Here is a 22412-nt window from a genome sequence, read left to right on the forward strand (position 1 = left end):
CATCCCACTTGTCACTTCTTACTTCAAGTTCCATCCCATTTCACCACATGCTGTCACATGATAATCACTACCAATAACTAGCTCTCATGTAGTCTACCAAGCCCTTCAATGCTGCAGTGCCTACCTTCTACTCCTTGAGTTACCCCTTGTGTTTCCACTTATGTTTGCATTTCTACAAATGCCTGCCCGAACCTTGACCTCCACCCATTTTGATTGCTGACACAGACCCTAAGTGCAACCTCCACAATGATCAGCAGTTGGACCTCAGGATTGTACATGCTTCAGACCTCTAGCTGACTTTGAACAGTGCCTCTAGACATGGCTGATCAGTCTGCTAACCATTGTCTTTGTAGTCCCTGACAGGGCAATGCACGTTTCCCCTGACTGCTGCTGTTGGCAAGATCATGAGTAGTCAAAGCTGATCCTGATCGTGGCCAAAACTAGTAGTGTGTGTGTGGACTGAGCCTGTGACTGACAGCATCAGGACTCTCATCCAGTTTATGACCTGGCCCTCTGTTTGAATAAAGATGCAGTGTGTTTGCTTTGCAAGCAGCTGCCATTTGCTATAGGTGTTATATTGATACCTTGGTGTGCCATACAGAAAGATATTTTCCCACTCGAGTACAAACCCTGATAATGAACACCCTATCTGCCTATCTGCACAAAAGAGTATGTCAATGGGGGAGGTGATGGCTTAGTGGAATTACTGCTATTTATCCAGAGACTGGGTTCAAATCCTATCACATCAAGGATGGAATTTGAATTCAATTTTTAAGAATTTGGAATTGAGAATCTACCAATGACCGTGAAACCATTGCTGATTGTCTGGCTCACTAATGTCTTTCAGGGAAAGAAATCTGCCATCCTCACCTGGTCTGGTCCAGACCCAAAGCAATGTGATTGACTCTCAACTGCCCTCTGAAATGGCCTAGCAAGCCAATCAATTTAAAGGAAGCTAGGGGCGAGTAGTAGATGCTGGCCAGCCAGCAAAAATCACATTCAATAAATGACTAAAACAAAAGTGCCAATGCGCTGATATACAAGGCAAGGCAGGGTGTATACGCTGGGCTCGAATTGAGTCAGAGAATTAGCAAGCAACCCTGAGATGCAACTTGTTCCAATCCATGAGTTGTTCTTGTGCAAAATATCTTTGCAGCAGCCTTTCAATGCTTATTGTTGGTGAGCCCAGCATTGGAGATGTATGTTTCTGAAATGTCCTGCAAGTGGGTCAGAGGGTTATCATGATGATCTTGAATTGGCAAATGCCACTTCTTGTGAATGAGGCTGGTGGGTACTGCTCTGACGTCCATATGAGAATGAATTCTCAACCTCTACTTATTCAGCGTGTTTGGTAAGATAGAAAGCTGAGTATTAATCGGGCAAGTTGCAGCAGAATAAGACATTTAACAAGCTGTAATCTCCCATAATTGGCACCTTGCCTCTACCTAATGAGAAACTTACCTTGCCAATTGCCAGTGCATAATTGCTGCAGCGAGTTACTCCCAATTTTGAAGTAAGCCTCACCAGACCTCTTGTTAAAATTTTGCCCCAAATCTCAGCATAACCTACAATACTCAGGCCCCTATTACCTCCTTCCCAATTATCTTCATTCCCATGAATCATTCTTCATTCCAGAATAGCTTTTTTCTCCTGCTCTTTTAATTTGCACAAAGACATTTTAAAAATCAAATTTGCAGTCTATCTTTCACCTGAAATTCAGAAAGAGTCTGATGATTACTGTACGAAACAGGCAGCATTCTTTCTAATTATTAATTAATTTGAAATTGTGGTTTCAAGCAAAATATTTTTGACACACAAGAATTTTATTTATATTTATTCCCACTTGAACTAGTTGTTCAATATTGTTGGGCCCAGATAATTATGTGCCAGTTATTTAGCAGTCACAGTAATTTTACACTGAGTGTGATTGAGCCACCTCTGAAATAACTCCACAGAGGCTGGTCTCCCATCATCAAGTCACCCTTTATTTACTTACAGAAAGGCTTTGACACTGATCCAGCTCCCTCAGAGCCATCTGTCAGTGAATAGAGCCTCTGACACTCCTGTTTGCAGTATATCAGTTAGCCAGGGCTCCCTGATTGGACCAGATTAACAGTCCCATTCAGAGATCTCATACACTATGAGGTCCACCTGGCTGACCTCATTACAATCACTAGACTCTCTGTTGTCTCTGGCCCCGAGAGGGATACCAATGGGAATCCCTTATCTAAGATTATTTTTATTCATGTACTGTGAGCTTTGGTGGTCAAGACTGGTCAGGTCAGCACTTTTTACTCATCCATATTTGTCCTTAAGAAGGTGGAGTTGAACTGCTTTCATGAATACAACTGTGTTACTTATTAAGCTATTTCCAAGGGTAGTTAAGCATCAGGTATATTATTATGGTTGTTAAGCTGAGTCACAAGTAAGCCCACATTGGTAATGATGGCAGATTTACTTCCTCAAACAGTATACTTGGATTTTGGCAAAAATCCAACAGTTTCATGATCACCATTAATGATAATAGCTCTTTGGTTCAGAATTTATGTAACTAATTGAATTTAAATTCCCTGGCCAGCATGGTGGAATTTGAACTCATATTTCCAGATCATTAGTTCATGCCACCGGATTTCTAGGCAAGTAGTAACATACCTAAGCTTTTGTCTGCATCTCATTTGGAGGCAGAGTTGGGATAATTTCACATGCTTGCACCTGAATACTGATATCTGCAAATGAAGGTGACTGCATTTCCCTTATACAAATGACTAAAGCTAGCAGAAGTTCTTATTATCTCGATCTTTTATTTTTCTTACATTCCTCCCCAGCTGTGTCTTGTTGACTTTGTGCTGACAGAAGCAACTCTTTTTGTTCTTTCCACACCTTCACGTACACCCATTTTACATTTATCTTTCTATTTTACCACCGATAGCACTCCTTTGTCGTTTCCTCTGAGCACCCTCGCAATCTATTCCGCTCACTTTCAATCACTTCCTCAATCACAGTCTTGGGATGTTTGAGACAACGTTGTAAATTGTCTACATTATAATGTTGCAAATATCATCTTGTGACAATATCAAACATTCCCGTGGGCCTGGTGAGTACACAGCAGCCTGGCTGCTAGAACTGAATAGCTGACCCATCAGATAAAGTTGATTTCTCTGGAGTCTGGTGTTGCATCTTCCTCATGTGAGGTCAAGTCTTAATATAAGCCCTGACCCAGTCGTAATACAAACATGTTTCTCAGAGCAGAGCCAGAAAAGGGTGTGGTAACCACCACCCAATCACTGGAGACATGTCTGATGCAAGGTTTCTTCCCAGTGGTGGCAGAGGGAGTTGGGTTTGTGCTGCTGGTGACGGTGATGGTTGAGGGAAACGTGTTTGGGCCCAGTACCTGGTGTGGGACCCAACAGCTTCAGCGGTGGCTGCATTGCTGAGACTGGCCCAGTGAGATGTGGATGACAGGGACAAGATAGTGCTGACGACTGGCCACATGGTTCTGCGTTGGCAGCACGGTGAAGTGACTCGAAGCTGGCTAACTGCTTCCTGTTGGTGTTGGTCTCTGTGTCGCGGTACAAGAGCCCAAATCTAGGCCTGTGGCTAATCACTTAAGAAGGACAGTGATGTTGAACTTTTAACTTATTCCTTCATTTTTCTACTTTGTACTTAAGATTTTGTACCTTTGAACCTAAGATGGTGCCAGGAATGGCAACTTTATGCACTTTTCACTGTACTCCTGTATCCCTGTACTTGAGTTGCACGTGACAATAAAATCTAATTCTATTTCTAGTTCATTGCTGCTAAGCTCTGTCAACAGCATCAAAAAACTCACTAGTTTATTGGCCTTTTCAAAAGAAGAGTGATATCAGTCTCAAAACATGAACTTGGTTTTTCTCTGCACAGGTGCTGCCAGGCTTGTCGAATTTCTCCAATACTTTCTGTTTTTATTTCAGATTTCCAGCTTCAGCAGTGTCTTACTCTTACACTGTGATTCTTGCTGATAATCTTAACCTGGTTGGTACTGTAGTTACCAGTATATTTATAATTGTTAAGCAGCACTATGGAATCACATCTAACTTAATGTGCATTCCGTGTTTTGCAAGGAGAGGTCGGTTGAGTATGCTCAGTACTCTGCCTATTGTGATCAGCCAAAGAACCATCACCAGTCTTTCGGATTTACGGCCTACATACCTTATGGGCAAAATGTCTTTTTGGCTTGACAGTAGTATCCTGTTCTTTGAATCAGGATAACGTGAGGTTAACCGAGCATTTTCAGGATCAAAAGGTGAGTTGTAAAGATCATATGTTTTATTTTTTTAATATATTTGATTGTAAACTGAAATGGGGAAAAAAGACAGTTTTAACACCAAGTACAAATGATAGAAATGTCGAATTTTTGAGAACACATTACTGAAAGCCATTGTGAATTGTGTTTACAGTGTAGGGAAGGTTGGGGGAGAAGAGCGATAAGATGGTATGGCAACAGGAAGTGTGCATTTCAGCTGGTAACAGGTTGCTGATTGGTTTGTGAAACTGTGATCAGTGTGGATACTGGAAGTCATCTGAGTCTGATGATGAGAGCTCTCTGATTAGCTCCTGGGCAGGCAAACAGATTGGGGGCTTGCAATAGAGAGTGAGATGTCTTGGTTTTGTGTCTTTTGTGTCTCTTCTCTCTCATGAAGCTTATAGAAAGAAAATTATTTTCTTTCATTTGTTGCTGCAAGCAGTTTCTTTTAACCATTAATGAAAAGGCTTTGTAATTGGTATGCCAATCACCTTGTGCCTCCTGCAAAGAAACAAAAGAATCTGGAACAAGAGATGGAAAAACAGAGCAGTTTCGGAAGCAAAAGGAACATCTCAATGAACCCTACGCATTGGTTCATTTGAATTGTGTTTCTCAAGCACTTTTCCCTCCTTTCATGAGACCAATATTTCTTTATTTATCTGTCTGTATGTATGCAGAAGTTTCCAAGTAGGGTTAGAGTTTCAAGTAGTAGAGTGATATCTTGATAATACATAGCTGTTCATCTGTGGCCAGAACTTATCTATTTCTAAGTAGATAATAGTTCTTAGTAAGAACAGGAACCTGGAGAGTGTTTTCTGTTAAGTTGTTAATTTGGTAAATTGGAGACCTTGCATACTTTGAGTATGTTATTACTTTTTGCTGTTGACCCCAGGGGCTGGAGACTATTTGCACTTTCCCAAGTAGGTTGTAACACAACCTTCGGCCCAGTTATAGAGTTATAGATTCATACAACATAGAATCAGATCTTTTGGTCCAATCATCCATGCCAACCAGATTTTACAAACCAGCCAAATCCCATTTGTCTGCATTTGGCCCTAAAACATTCCTATTCATGTACCTGTCCAAAGGTCTTTCAAATGTTGTGACTGTACCAGCCTCTATCACTTCCTTTGGCAGTTCATTCCATATATGCTCTACTATCTGTGAGAAAACGTTGCCTCTAAGGTCCCTTTTAAATTGTTCCCCTCTCATCTTAAACCTATACCCTCTACTTTTGAATTCCCCTATGCTAGGGAAAAGACCTTTGCTATTCACCTTATCTATACCCCTCATGATTTTATAAATGTTTATAAGGTCACCCTTAAATCTCCTACGCTCCAGAGAGAAATGTCCCAGCCTAACCAGTTCCGAGTGTGCATGAGTAATGTTTGATTAGAGCAGCCTTTATCCTGTAAGACAGCTTTGACGTGCCCACTTGCCATTTTCACATCAAGCCAATGGCTCATGTCCTATTTTCCAGATTTCTGGAAGACAAATTTGTACCACATGGCACAAGAACAAAAGAAATAGTAGCAGAAATGTCATTCTTAAATGCTCCAAAATTCAATAAGATCATCCCTAAGTTTCTACGTCAAGTCTAGATTTCTGCACTATCTCTATTTTTCTTGATTCCTTTATTGTCCAAAAACCACTTGATCTCAGTCCCAATAACACTCAAAGGCTGAACATTCACAGCCCTCATGGGTAGAGAGTGCCAAAGATTTACAACCATCTAAGTGAAGTAATTTGGCCTCATCTCGGATGAGATGTGCCAATAATGTGCTTGGAAAAAGTGAGGACTGCAGATGCTGGAGGTCAGAGTCAAAAGTGTGGTCCTGGAAAAGCACAGCAGGTCTGGCAGCATCCGAGGAACAGGAGAATCGATATTTTGGGCATAAACCCTTCATCAGGATTCAATGATGTGCTTTCCAGGTTGTGATCCCACTTTAAGCTGGTAAGAAAGCCCCACCACAACCGGGGCAAAAAGTCACTGAGTTAGTTGAGGCTGTAGGGAAAAGCCTTGCTGGTGCATCATTGAGTGGCTTCCTCCTCAGGGGTAGTGATGGAGATTGGCATCTCTGGCATTGACCTCGTTTTTGTCCAAGGCCACTGAATTTCACAAGTGCCTGCATAAGAGAAGAGGGAGAAGCAGTTATGTAAGTCAGTTGTTTGTGATAAGAATGAGTTCTTGCTTGTATTAATTGGTGAGCAGTGTTGCACAGCACAATGAAGCTCTCTCATTTAACTGGATAGAGAGGTCTCAGAAGCCCACACAAGCGGTCACCGTCTTCTCCAGCCAATGTCAGCACCATTTCCTCTTGCTGGGTGAGGAGCTTAATATCTGCCATCCCCATGCTCTTATACCACAGTTTTTCCTACAATGTGAAGCTTTGAACATAATCGAATTGTGGGGAGAGGTGGTGAGCTGACCAAATTGGGAAAAGTTTAGTCTGTTGGAAAGATAAGCGGAGTTGGGGAGAGGTATTGAATGGACATGATGCATTCAGTAGTGAGGGGTGTAGTCCAGGAGCCTTGGTAAGAGAGGTGTGGCAGACCTGCTGAGTTTCTCCAGCAATTTCTGCTTTTGTTTCAGATTTCCAACATCTGGTGGCCATGTGCGAGGGAGCAAAGACAGAACAGTTTCACTTTATCTTGCAGAGCACAGCAGGTCATTCACCGTTTGCCAGTACTGTTATGCATTAATTTTCACACTGGGCAGAGCACCAACCTGGGGGACTACCTTCCTCCACTCTGGCTGTGATTGCGGTATAATCTACTTTTGACAGTCTGGAGGAAACAGCACTGTCCTTCTGTCATCCAAAGTTTTCAGGTCTCTATCGGACAAATGGGGTGCTGTGTTTCCTTTCTGGGTCATTTGCTTGGTTGTAACAGCAGCCTTTCTGGTTTGGAGCATTGGAAGTGCACCTCAGGAGCTGGAGCTAGCAGCATGAGCATGGCAACATCCCAGCAGCAGTGAGCAGCTCTGTCACATCTGCCAAACAATTACCTGAGCTGGGCACCAAAGATGCAGCTTGACAAATTAGCGAGCTGAACAGCAGACAGTTACCTGAGAAGCATCCCAATACAGGCTGTGACCAATCATCTGACAGGAAACTCAGAGTAAAATCGTTTTACCAAAAAAAGTAAAGATCCAATCCATTAACTATTTCTCTCACTCTCCACAGGTGTTGCCAGACTTGCTCAGTTTCTCCAGCATTTTTTGTTTTTTCATTTGCTTATTGTTTATTGTCATCCCAAAATTATTTCAACATGATTTTGGTCAGTCCACTTATTAACATGAGAACTCTTTCAACTTTCCTCTTTGCTATATCCTGCATGCACTTCTTATTTTCATTTCCAATATGTACACTTTGCAGATCTTCAACTGCCTTGAAAAGACTAAATCATCACGATGTTTTTCTCTGCCCTGTTCCAAAGTGTCTTATCTCACAACGGCATACTATCTCCTCCTGACACTGGATCAAAAAGTTACGATTGATTTTAATTAGTTCAATGGTTTAATCATTTTTAAACTGATCTATCTGTAAGATATCATCTTGCATAGAGAAATTAGCATATCATAAAAATCAAATGCATCACTAATGCAATTTGGGAGCAGTTAATTACTTTAATTTTTGAAGTATAAGCCCACACAAGGAAGTTTATGAGGTGCAGAAAAAGGGAAACACGGTTTTCCATACTAATTATGAGATTTAATCTTTGCGCCAAGAAAAGTCAGTTTAAAATACATCATAGTTTAACAAGTGAAGTTGTAACTTTATTTAATTGACGCAAAGTTGGCACTACTTAAATATATTTGTTTTGGACTTCTGTATCAGAAACCTTTTAATTTTGCCATTGCATTCCTTCTCACATTATATTGTTTTGTGAAAGCTCTGTGACAGAGAATCCAATACAGGAAGCACTTCAAACAGAGACAGCATCGTTTTTTTTTAAAAGTGAAAACCAAAAATGCTGGAAACACGCATCTGTGGAAAACGGGACAGCGAGTTAATATTTCTGATACATGATGTTTCATCAGAAACAATTTATGTGTGAGATGTAACCGTTTCTAAACAGGTTTGCTATTCATGATAGGCAATAAATTCTGGCACATGAAACCCATGAATGAATAAGTAAACAGTATGAAGCCAGAGGAAAATAAAGCATGACAATAACAAAAGGGAAGGGTCTGTGTTTTTATTTGGAGAGCACGCTGATTAAATCTCAAAAAGGATGATGGTGCAATGCAGAACATTATGAACCAGGCCAAACCCCTCAAAACATTTCAAGAGGGCTTGCCTTATGAAGAAAGGTTGAATAAGCTCAGACGTTTCTCTCTGGAGAGAAGGAAGAGAGGAGACCTGATCGAGGTGTACAAAATCATGAGAAGAATAGCCAAAGACTTTTCCCCAGGGCAGGACTGACTGGTACGAGATGTCATAGTTTGAAGATATTAGAAGGAAGGTATAAAGGAGATGTAGGAGGTAGGTTCTTTACGCAGAGAGTTGTGAATGCATCAAATGCGTTGCCAGCTGTGGTGGTGGAAGCAGAGTCATTGGGGACATTTAAGCGACTGCTGGACATGCACATAGATAGCAGTGTGTTGAGGGGTGCGTAGGTTAAGTTACTATATTTTACATTACGAATAAGTCTCAGCACAACATCGTGGGCCTAAGGGCCTGTTCTGTGCTGTACCTTTCTATAAGAAGGTAGCCCAGCCCCTAACACTGCTAGTTGTTTTAAGCAGGTGTACAGTGAATATTCCAGGAGAGATGCAGCTGGTCAAACTACTTAGTTTTAAGTAAAACCAAATTTATTTACAAGATTACTGAATGCTCGAAAAGTCGAATTCCCTATTCCTGAGATGCTGCCTGGCCTGCTGTGCTTTGACCAGCAACACATTTTCAGCTGTGATCTCCAGCATCTGCAGACCTCATTTTTTTACTGAAGGAAACACAAACAAAAGACAACAGAATACCGAATAACAACCTATCCGAAAACCCAACAGATTAGCCCAACAAATAATGCTGCTCCAAATATTTGCAACAATCCCCACAAACACCCCTTGACACTAAAGGTAAAATCAAACACAGGATCTGACAGGAGAGAAGTCAGAAAGAGATCAGCATGGACTTGCTTCTTGTGTCCAGCAGCTTCCTGAGTCCTGCCTGCTAAACCAAAACCCAACCAGAGGAAAGCTTAGCTGGGAGAACTGGCCACTCCCCTTTCATTGTATAAGTTTTAAAAGAAAAATAGAAAGCCTTTTGCCTGAGGCAGTATCTGTTAGCTATAATCAAACTCACCCTGAAACCCTTCCACTTAGACTTTTCAGAATCTGTGTCTTTTACGACCTTTCTGAAAAGGAAACCAAAGACAACATCACCTTGTTAAAGGAGCAACTTTTTCACAAGAAAGTGATGGTAATGGGATGTGTATGTAAACATAAGATGAAAGTCAGGCAGACTACAGGTGTTTATGCAATTTCACTGGTGAGATAGCAAAAGGAAATCCCTACTCTGTAACTCTTCCCCTTTCAGTTCTTCTCGTGCACTCAGCTTCAATACCTAGAACCTGCAGTTTGACAGTTAGGATGGTTAACATAGAAACATAGAAAACAGGAGCAGGAAGAGGCTACTTGGCCCTTTGAGACTACTGTGCCAACCAACACGATCATGCCTGAACACCTAACTCATGACTTTGTTTCCATTTTCTTCCCATAGCCGTTGATCTCTTTAACCCTAAGAACTGAATCTAACACCTTCATAAAAAACATTGACTGTTTTGGCCTGAATGTCTTTCCATGGCAGAGAATTTGACAAGGTGAAGAAATTTCTTTTCATCGCAGTTATAAGTGGCCTAGCATGTATTCCTTGGACAGTGACCACTGGTTCTGGTCTCGGGAATATCCTTCCTACATTTATCTGATGTAGAATTCTTGTTAGAATTTTATAGGTTACATTCTTCAAACTCCAGCGAACTCCAGTCTTCCACCCAAAGTTTATTTACAACTCCCAAAACTACCACTTTTTGCATTTTAACAACTGATGCTCCTTGACTATGCACTTGCTTAAAAGCTGTGAGTTTATGAGGGCCATCTTAGGAGCAGGAGTAGGCCATTCAGCCCCTTGTGCCTCTTCCACCATTTGATGATGATCTGAGGCCTAACTCCATAGAATTGAAACCTCAGACCTGAACTATTGCAGTTGATTTTTTTTGCACAGACAATGGTTACCTGGTGAATGCAGCTTGCTGCTTACCTCTCTGAGTTTCCATTTACCAACATGTCATTTCATTTCGATGGACAATGTCCACAAGCAGCCTTCATTCACAATCATTATCATTGACAAACCAGCCTCACGACAGTTATCAGGGCTAATATCGAACTAGTACAGAACAATACACTTCTGCATTTCACTACTGCATGTACCAGCTCACTGACACCTTACTGGTTTGTCAATGATGATGATTGTGAATAAAGGCTGCTAGTGGACATTGTCCATCGAACATGAAATGACATGTTGGTAAATGGAAGCTCAGAGATGCAAGCAGCAAGCTGCATTCACCAGGTAACCTTTCTCTGTGCAAAAAAACATCAACTCCAGTAGTTCAGGTCTGAGGTTTCAATTCAATGGAGTTAGGCCTCAGATCATCATTAAATGGCGAAAGAGACACAAAGGGCTGAATGGCCTACTCCTGCTCCTAAGATGGCCTTCATAAACCCACAGCTTTTAAGAAAGTGCATAGTCAAGGAACATCAGTTGTTAAAACGCAAAAAGTGGTCGTAATGGGAGTTGTAAATAAACTTTTGGTGGAAGACCAATGCTCCTGCCAGGTTCACAGACCCATCTCATAGATTTGCAAAGGAACATGAATAGAGCTCTGGCTCTATCACAATGCATGTACATGACCTTTGCCCTTTGTGCTCATTGAAGTGCAAAACCTTGGCTGTACCCAAGAACATAAGGGTTGGACATCTGCTGCTATCTGGCATACTTCTCAGATATGAGCAATACTTCAACAGTAGAACTTCAGTCATCCTTGAGATATATGAAGAACTGCTTAACTCTGAAATGGCACCAACCCAATCAGATCCTAGAGCTAAAATAATAGTCAATCTGACATATGAAGGTCAACACTGCATACAAATAAATGTTTGGCAGTACGGAAATGAAACATTGCTAAAAGGAGACTAGAAGTTGAAGCTTTTTATCTTGCACTCATTGGAACCAGAATGCAAGAAACAGATAGGAAGAAGGAAACACCATTTCATACTGGATGATGAGAGAGAGAGCTGATTGGTTGGGCCTTAATTAGTATGACGACTCATCAAGAACAGTGAATTATCAATCTTCATTCTCAGACCAAACAGGGAGATTCCTGTTGGTCAGGGCATTGCGATATAGATGCACCTGTGTATGACTGTCTCCATGACCCCATATTTTTGAAAAAAAGATGCAGCAATGTATATATGAAAGTGCAATGTATGTTTCTTTGCCTATGCATAACAGGGTCTGGATTAGTGGTGCTGGAAGAGCACAGCAGTTCACGCAGCATCCAAACTGCAGCGAAATTGATGTTTCGGGCAAAAGCCCTTCATCAGGAATAAAGGCAGTGAGCCTGAAGCGTGGAGAGATAAGCTAGAGGAGGGTGGGGGTGGGGAGAAAGTAGCATAGAGTACAATGGGTGAGTGGGGGAGGGGATGAAGGTGATAGGTCAGGGAGGAGAGGGTGGAGTGGATAGGTGGAAAAGGAGATAGGCAGGTAGGACAAGTCCGGACAAGTCATGGGGACGGTGCTGAGCTGGAAGTTTGGAACTCGGGTGAGGTGGGGGAAGAGGAAATGAGGAAACTGTTGAAGTCCACATTGATGCCCTGGGGTTGAAGTGTTCTGAGGCGGAAGATGAGGCATTCTTCCTCCAGGCGTCTGATGGTGAGGGAGCGGCGGTGAAAGAAGCCCAGGATCTCCATGTCCTCGGCAGAGTGGGAGAGGGAGTTGAAATGTTGGGCCACGGGGCGGTGTGGTTGATTGGTGCGGGTGTCCTGGGGATGTTCCTTAAAACGCTCTGCTCGGAGGTGCCCAGTCTCCCCAATGTAGAGGAGATGCATCAGGAGCAACAGATACAATAAATGATATTAGTGGATGTGCAGGTAAAACTTTGATGGATGTGGAAGGCTCCTTTAGGGCCTTGGATAGAGGTGAGGGAGGAGGTGTGGGCATAGGTTTTACAGTTCCTGCAGTGGCAGCGGAAAGTGCCAGGATGGGAGGGTGGGTTGTAACGGGGCGTGGACCTGACCAGGTAGTTACGGAGGGAACGGTCTTTGTGGAAGGCGGAAAGGGGTGGGGAGGGAAATATATCCCTGGTGGTGGGGTCTTTTTGGAGGTGGCGGAAATGTCAGTGGATGATTTGGTTTATGTGAAGGTTTGCGGGGTGGAAGGTGAGCACCAGGGGCATTCTGTCCTTGTTACAGTTGGAGGGGTGGGGTCTGAGGGCGGAGATGCGGGATGTGGACGATTTGCGTTGGAGGGCATCTTTAACCATGTGGGAAGGGAAATTGCGGTCTCTAAAGAAGGAGGCCATCTGGTGTGTTCTATGGTTGAACTGGTACTCCTGGAAGCAGATATGGCGGAGGCGGAGGAATTGGGAATACGGGATGGCATTTTTGCAAGAGGTAGGGTGGGAAGAGGTGTAATCCAGGTAGCTGTGGGAGTCGGTGGGTTTGTAAAAAATGTCAGTGTCAAGTCGGTCGTCATTAATGGAGATGGAGAGGTCCAGGAAGGGGAGGGAGGTGTCAGAGATGGTCCAGGTAAATTTAAGGTCAGGGTGGAATGTGTTGGTGAAGTTGATGATTTGCTCAACCTCCTTGCAGGAGCACGAGCCAATGCAGTCAACAATGTAGCGGAGGAAAAGGTGGGGAGTGGTGCCGGTGTAATTACGGAAGATCAACTGTTCTACGTAGCCAACAAAGAGACAGGCATAGCTGGGGCCCATCCGTGTGCCCATGGCTACCCCTTTGGTCTGGAAATCCCAAGTATTGATGTATATAGCCTCAGACATGTGCAAATACATCATACTGTGAGTTCAGCTGATGATCTTAAACTGGTTTCTGATGCAAATTCTACCACAGTCCAGATTATTTAATAAATTGTTTCAAACCGCAAAATCACATCTAATGGTGGATAGACCTTTCTGAACTTTGTGAGCATAGGTTGGTTGAGCAAAAGTAGTGTACTGCCACTGCAGATAGTCAACAGGACATGTTGTTTGATACAGTCCACCAGACATTGGGATATATGGCCTTTATACCAGGCATTGCACTGGCACTGAAACTCATATAACACATTACTCTTTTTTGTGGAGGTAAAACTTCTTTTTGACTTGACAGAAGCAGCTGATAAAAAAAACCACATGGACTTACTGCATTGCAGCAGTGTAAGACAACTCACTTCCTCTGTTATTCAGATTTTGAGACACTTTCTACTTCCAGGGTAATCTGAGATCGAAAGTCACTTCATGGGCTTTTGTGACATACAACAAATGACGTTTTAATCAGAATATCCTTTATCATGCAAGGTAAACTTGATATGCCTTGTCACAGCAGCAAGCCTACACAATGAGCAAAACCACCCAAGGCTGGGATTGAACTTGGGTTCTGGGCGCTATGAGGCAGCAGTGCTAACTATTGAACCACCATGGCACCCTTCCCAAATTCTAATCTCAGCAATCACAAGATAAGGCCCTTAGCCAGCTGCTCACTGTGTAATAAAATGAAGAATTGTGGATGCTGGTGATCTAAAACAAAAACAGAATTTACTTGTGGAACTCAGTAGGTCAGGTAGCATCTGTGGGAAGAAAGCAGAGTTAACATTTCGTGCCCTTGGTTTCTTCCCACAGATGCTGCCTGATTCACTGAGCTCCACCAGCAATTTCTGTTTTTATTTCAGATCTCCAGCATCCACATTTCTTTGTTTTATTGCACAGTGAGCAAATGGCTAAGGACCTTGTCAGGAATTTGCTGAGATTAGTATTTTGGGAAGGGTGGCATGGTGATGCAGTAGTTAGCACTGCTGCCTCACAGTGCATAGGACCAGGGTTCAATTCTAGCCTTAGGAGACTGTCTGTGTGGTTGGTTTAATTTATTGTCAAATGTAACTGAGTATAGTGAAAGGCTTTGTTTGCAAGTGCAGATAGATCATAGAAAGCAAGGACATATGGATCATAGGGTAAAAAATAGGATGTGCACTAGACAAGATCAACATGAAGAAGTTTGCATGTTCTCCCCGTGTCTGCGTGGGTTTCCCCTGGGTGCTCCAGTTTCCTCCCACAGTCCAAAGATGTGCAGGCCAGGTGGATTGGCCGTGCTAAATTACCCATCATGTCCAGGGATATGCAGGCTAGGTGGATTAGCCATGGGAAATGTAGGGTTATAGGAATGGGATGGGTCTGGGTGGTTTGCTCTTTAGAGGATCAATGGGCCAAATGGCTTCCATCTGTACTGTAGGGAATCTATGAAAGGGTGGGAGCTGGTGAGTGCACACGTTCCATGCAATCATGAGAGCAGTCTATCAGCCTTGGTGTGATCTGTCTGCAGTGGCAGTGTTAGAGTTAGCATTGGGCCTGTCAGTGTGAGGTAACAGAGGCAAGATGGTGGCACTTAGCTTTGCCGAGTTCAGGATATTATTGGTCATTTTCCACTGTTGCTGGATGTTTTGCTAACTATGGTAATGGGTTTGATCTGGGCCGATATCTGGGTTCAGATAGGTTGGGCCCGGTGGTGATAACTTTAACCCTAATCCTATCACTGATCTACAGGCTAGAGGACAGCCCTCTTTTGATCATTCCATTCAAGGTGCCTGTCTGAAAAAATGGGAGTGTGGGTTATCCCTTCTGGACCATGTCCTCTGTGGGAGTTGTTCAGCAACCCTGAGCAAAGGGCAACTCCAGGCTCGCAGTGTCTGAAGTAATGTGCAATTAGCTTTCAATGTGGCACCGGCAGAATATTCCAGAAGTGATGAGCATTTCCACCTCTGCTAGTGTGCAATTGCACCAGATGGACACTGTCAAATTGATTTGATTTATTATTGTCACACGTAAAGTATTGTTTTGTGTGCGAACCACGCAAGTCAGACCTTACATTAGTACATCAGGGTAATAGAATGCAGAATGTAGTGTTTCAGCTACAGAGAAGGCGCAGAGAAAGATCAACTCTAATGTATGAGATGTCTGTTCATAAATTTGATAACAGCAGGGAAGAAGCTATTCTGTTGGTACGTGTTTTCAAACTTTTGTATCTTCTGCCCAAGGAAGAGGATGAAAGAGAGTATAACTGGGGTGGGAGGGCTCTTTGATTACATTGGCTGCTTTCCCGAGGCAGCAGGAAGTGTAGATGGAATCACTGGAAGGAGGTCTGATTTTCATGATGGACTGGGCTGCATTCACAACTCTCTGCAGTTGCTTGCAGTCTTGGGCAGAGCAGTTGTCACAACAAGCTGAGATAGATCCAGACATGATGCTTTCTGTGGTGCATCTACAAAAATTGGTAAAAGTCATTGTGGGCATGCCAAATTTCCTTAGCCTTCAGAGGAAGTAGAGGCATTAGTGTGTTTTCTTAACCGTAGCATTGACATAGATGAACCAGGTCAGATTGTTGGTGATGTTTACACATAGGAACTTAAAGCTCTTGAGTTTGCCCACCTCAACATTATTGATACAGACAGGGGTGTGTTGATAATTCTGCCAACTGAAGTCAATGACCAGCTCCTTCAATTTTGCTGAAATTGATGGAGAGATTGTTGTCTTTATACCATGTCACTAAATTGTCTATTTCCTTCCTATATTGTGTCTTGTCATTGTTTGAGATCAGACACACTATAGTTGTGTCATCAGCAAATCTGCAAGTGGAGTTAGAGCTCAATTTGTCCACATAGTCCTGAGTGTGTAAGGAGTATAGTAGGAGGCTGAATACACAGCCTTGCAGGGCATCGGTGTTGAGGACCCCAGCTATGTAATCAATGAAATGAGGAGATGATAGTGTGAGAATACACCATGGGCCATCACGCGATATATGCCATGAAATGCCTTGAAAACTTGAGCGAGAATAGGGCCCCTTAAAGATCAATATGGTTGTCTACATGTGGAGCTACAGGAGATGAGTGAGATCCTAAATGAATGTTTGTTGACAATTTTTTACCATGGAGAAAGACATTGAAGCTAGTGACTTTGGGAAAATAAATAGTGATGTCTTGAAAAGAATCTACATTACAGAAGAGAGGATCCTGTAGGTCTTAAAGATAGATAAATTCCTGAGGTCTGATTAAGTTTATCCCAGGACATTGTCGGAAGATAAGGAAGAAATTTCAGGGCCCCTAGCAGAGATGTTTGTATCACTGACAGCCATGGGTGATGTTCTGGAAGACTGGTGGGTGTCTAATGGTATGGTATCATTTAAGAAATGCTGCAAGGAAAAGTCAGGGAACTACAGAACCATGAATCTAATGTCAGTGGTAGGTAAGGTGTTAGAGAGGATTCTGAGAGACAGGATCTACATGCATTTGGCAAGGCAAGAACTGATTTGGAGAAGACAGCATGGGTTTTGTGCTTGGGAAATCATCCCTCACAAATTTGATTGAGGTTTTGTAGAGGTGACTAAAAAGATAGATGAAGGCAGAGCGGTAGATGTTGTCTTCAGGGAGAACTAGCCAATTGGATACAAAATTGGCTCGACGGTAGCAGAAAGAGGGTGATGGTAGAGGGTTGTTTTTCAGACTCGAGGCCTGTGATTACAAGTGTGCCACAAGGATCGATGCTATGTCCACTGTTTTTTTGTCATTTATAAAAATGATTTGGATGAGAACGTAGGAGGCATGGTTAATAAGTTTATGGATGACAACAAAATTAGTGTTATAGTAAACAGTGAAGAAGATTATATAAGAATACAACAGAATCTTTATCGACTGAATCAATGGGCTGAGGAGTGGCAAATGGAGTTTAATTCAAATAAATACAATGAGTTGCATTTTGGTAAGACAAACAAGGGCAAGACTGACACAGTTAATGATAGGGCCCTGGGGAGTGTTATCAAACAGAGAGACCCAGTGGAGCAGGTGCATAGTTCCTTGAAAGCGGTGTCACAGGTAGACAGTGTGGTGAAGAAGGCATTTGGCACACTTACCTTCATCGGTCAGAGCATTGAGTACAGGTATTGGGGTGCCATGTTACAGATATTGGTAAGGCCACATTTGGAGTACTACGTACAATTCTGGTTGCCCTGTTGCAGGAAAGATCATAATTAACACTAAAGGGTATAAAAATGACTTACAAGCAAGTCACTGAGATTGGAAGATTTGAGTTATAAGGTGAGGCTGAATAGGCTTGAACTTTTTTTTCCCTAGAGGGTAGGAGGTTAAGGAATGAGTTTATAGAGGGTTATAAAATCATGAGGTGAAATACCAAGGTCCTTTCCCCAGAGTAAGGGAGTCTCAAACTAGAGGGCATAGGTTTAAGGTGAGAGGGGAAAGATATAAAAGGGACTTGAGGGGCAATTTTTACACACAGAAGGTGGAAATGGAACATACTGTTAGAAGTGGTAGAGGTGGATGCAATTACAACATTTAAAAGACATTTGGGCAGATATATGGATAGGAAAGGCTTAGAGGGATACAGGCCAAACATAAGTAAGTGGGACTGGCTCAGTATAGGAAACCTGGTTGTCATGAATGAGTGGGCCGAAGGACCTGTTTCCATGTTGTATGACTCTATGACTAGTCCAAAAATGAAAAAAATCTGCCCAATGTGTTATAAATTCTTTCTTAGCGTGTTATCCAGAGATGTCCTGATAAAGTACAGGAAACACAGCCCAACAATATGACAGTTTAGGGATCTACCAGTGATGGCATCTCACCAGAAAATGCTGTTCTGATACTGGATCTGGAATAATCATATACAATATACGGAGCTTTTCCAGAGATACATGAAGGCCAAATGGGAGGAGGTAAGTATAAGCTCAGAGCTGGAATGGTTATGTACTGGATAGGCATCAAAATAATAGCAGCTACATGCAGCATATGCCAGAAGTACACAAATACACAGCAGAGAGAGGAGATGATAGCTCCTGACGTCCTGCCGGGACTACGGCATATTGTAAAAGCAGATTTTTCTCACATGCAATCAAGATTTAGATCACAAAGTTGCAGGCAACTACACATTTCCTTTTTATCTGAAATGTAACAGGTTTCAGAGCAACAACAATCATCTCAGCCGTGGGTTCTGTTTGCTGTGCATGGGATTCCTGGAAGCTGAGTATACAACTCAATTCGCTCCAGAGAATTTAAAGAATTCTCTGAATATTATCAATTCAATGTCATCACCTCATTACACAAGGAGACATGGGTTTATCGAAAGTCAAGTCCAGGTGGTCAAGACTGCTGTCACAAAGTACTGAGAGACGAAAGAAAACTCAAATCTCACCTAATTGTCAATTGGATCCACGAGTCTAGATTAGAATGGTGCTGGAAAAGCACAGCAGGTCAGGCAGCATCCGAAGAGCAGTAAAATTGACGTTTCGGGTAAAAGCCCTTCATCAGGACCCAAGGGCTTTTGCCCGAAATGTCAATTTTCCTGCTCCTCGGCTGCTGCCTGACCTGGTGTGCTTTTCCAGCACCACTCTAATCTAGACTCTAATAGCTCACTGATGTACAGGTCAGCACTTCACCAAGCATGCCTGTGCTGTTGCATGGACAAACTACATAGACAGGATCCAGTTGTGAAAACCTGGCTGGAACCCAGCACAAGTTGTGGGTGAGAGAACTCCAAGGTCCTCCCACATTGAGGCTGAAACTGGTAAGCAAATGCGAAAGAACAGATGCATAGCTGACCTACAATTGAGCTGAGAGCAGTGAAATTCAACAACAACATCAGCAACATCACAAGACAGCATCACTGGTATCACCAACTGGCAATGCCATGTCAACAGTGATACCAGCAAGTTACATATTATCAGCATATCAAGAATGAAGCCTACAATAAGAGATGCAGCTGCATAACATTGCCAGTGTTGTTTGCCAACACCGCTCCCCATTGAATGTTGAATGTATACAATGGAGGTATGACATTGTACCATCAAAATGATACAATGAATAATATCTTAAGAAAACAAGATATAACGGACTTTGTCAATGCTCAGTTTAATTTAAAAGTTGATTGTTAATGGGTTCTTCGGCTTTCCCTTTCCTCAAAGGGACTGCAGGATTTCTGTAAGTACGGTCCATCCTCCTGGATATCCAAATCAGTAATCAGTCCATGAAAGTAACACAGGTCCTCCTGTCAATTGGAAACCAAAATGAACATGTGCGGCATCTATGTCAGGACAAAAATCAACTTCTTTCAAACACAAACTTTGGATGTTGAAACATCAGTGGAAATTTCAACATTAATATTGAACATTTAAAGGAATTGTTCAGTTCTGCAGCTCCTATTCTTGAACTCCTAATACAGGCAGGTTGTGAGAATGCTTTCAGTTTGGATTAGGGTGAACTGAGTTAAATTTGTTTTGACAGCATTTCCTGCACCCTGATCCAACCTCTGAACCGACGCAGTATTAAATTATTAAATTATTCCACTGTGTGTGATTGCCTTTTTTAAAAAAATGCTGCAATTTGTTTTGGGTGCTTAGGAAATACTGATGCAAATGACTAATGTAGATGATTTGAAACTTGATACTGAAAACAATCAGTTCTGGTTCGAAATTGCATCTGTGAAACAAATAATTACTACATTTTTGCGGACATTTATACTGGTGAGTTCATTTTTAATTCCTAATGAATGTACACCACAAGCAAGGATTTAGATTAATGATAATCTGGCCTTGTCATATAAAGTATTTGATACCTATGCAATATTGACAAACAGAACTGCCAGCAAAAGCCTACTCTTGACAGGAAAACACTTTGTAAAGAGAGTTTGATAATTTGGATGTGACACATAGGAGAAAGTGAGGACTGCAGACGTTAGAACTCAGAGTCAAGAGTGTGGTGCTGGAAAAGCACAGCAATGCAGGCAGCATCTGAAGAGCTAGAGAATCAACATTTCTCCTGCTCCTCAGATCCTGGATGTGACACATGTGACAGTAAAACAAAAAAAATGAATATTTATGAGTGATGATACTTTAGCATTTTAACTAAGAGTTAAGCAATTTTAAGACAAAATGAATTAGCTTAATGCCTCCTTAAAATAGCAGAAAATTTCTTGTCTGAAAATATTGACATCATTTGTCTTCAAATGTGCCCTAATGGATCGGTTGTCATTCAGAAGTATAGTTTGGAATGAGTTATTTCTCAGTCATCAAAACACTCAGTTACCATTTTTTAAAAATCAGTTGCCAACAAAAGACATCAGAAACTGTCAGGCATCAGAAGCAATCATTAAGCCTGAAAACCAAACATTAATATTTCCCAAATCACACTCACCATGCTGCCCTTCACGTTCCCACTTAGCTCTCACTCACCCATCCTCTCCATTCTTGCCTTTACCAGGATTTGACCAATGTTACCCCCATGTCCAGATGAAGGACATCTCCATCCCCTCCTTTATCACTGACTCAGGTTTATTGCCAGATCTCATACCCACTGAACTGCTAACTCAAGCCGACTGCTGGATCCAGGACCCAAAGTATAGTGCCCTTGCTGCTGAATTGAGGCTGAATAATAGACTCCACTCCTGTCCCAACCAATCTCAAACCATATCTACTTTATTCTCCTGTCCTGGCTCTTCTTCGTGTGGAATCCATATCCCAGGAAGAATCAGTGTCTGTGGGAGCTATGGTAAGAAATTGAGGCCCGTAATAAATGGGTGATGAAGATATGGAAGGGACTGATATAGCATTGATACCCTTTCTCTGAAAAGTCTATGGTGGCTCAGTGGTTAGCATTGCTGCCTCACAGCACCAGGGACCCAGGTTTGATTCCAGCCTTGGGTGACTGTCTGTGTGGCGTTTGCACATTCTCCCCGTGTTTGCGTGGGTTTCCTCCGGGTGCTCCGGTTTCCTCCCGCAGTCCAAAGATGTGCAGGTCAGGTGAATTGGCCATTCTAAATTACCCATAGTGTTAGGTGCTTTAGTTGGAGGGAAATGAGTCTGGGTTGGTTTCTCTTCAGAGGATCAGAGTGGATTTGTTGGGCCGAACGGCCTGTTTCCACAATGTAGGGAATCTAATTTAATAAATACTTGGTTGTGTCTGGAACACTGCAGTCAGGCTCGAATATGGACATTCCAAGGTGTTGGCATGGCACCTTATTCAGCCTCTTATCTTTGCAAGTGTTTAGACAGAGCTAGGAGCTGTTCCTCGTGAAATGTGAACTCACCACAAGCTAAAGATTGGGAGGTGACCATTCTGTCATATTGATTCTTGTCTTGTATCCATTGGTGTCTTCGCCTGAAGGAGAGTGAGACCAACAGTGAGATATTCTGACATCTCAGCATCCTCCTGAAAAGAGAAGAACAAAGAAAAGAAAGATGACAACATCTAGTGGAAGACCATCATCGCTCCAGTTGTACATATCAGCTGGTTCTGTGTCTCCATTCTCTAGGATCAATTAAAAAGTTGATAGTCTAATGGTATTATCACTAGATTATTAATCCAGAAACCTCGGATTGTTCTGGGAACCCAGCTTTGAATCTTGCCATGGCAGATAGTGGAATCTTAATTCAATGGCAAATCTGAAATAAAGAGGCCAATGACGAAATAAAACCATTATCGATTGCCAGGAAAACTCATCTGCTTCGTGAATCCCTTTTAAGGAAAGGAAACTGCCATCCTTACCTGGTCTGGCTTGCATGTGACTCTGGATTCACAGCAAGGTGGTTGACACCTAACTATCCTCTGGACAGTCAATGCTGGCTTGGTCAATGACACCCAAACCATGTAGATGATTAAACAAAGAGGATCAGCAAACTGCACTTAATTCTCACAGGCCATATACCGTTCCTATCTAAAAACCAATGTACCATGTTGAGTCTTTTGCTTCTTGAATTTCTATCTGCTGTGTACTCACATTGGACTAAATGGCCTCTTTTTATGTCATAAATTTTCGATGGCACTATGGGTAAACTTAAATATATCATGGAACATAGAGCATA

This window comes from Hemiscyllium ocellatum, chromosome 8 (genome assembly GCF_020745735.1).
Source record: "Hemiscyllium ocellatum isolate sHemOce1 chromosome 8, sHemOce1.pat.X.cur, whole genome shotgun sequence".
Lineage (NCBI taxonomy): Eukaryota > Metazoa > Chordata > Chondrichthyes > Orectolobiformes > Hemiscylliidae > Hemiscyllium > Hemiscyllium ocellatum.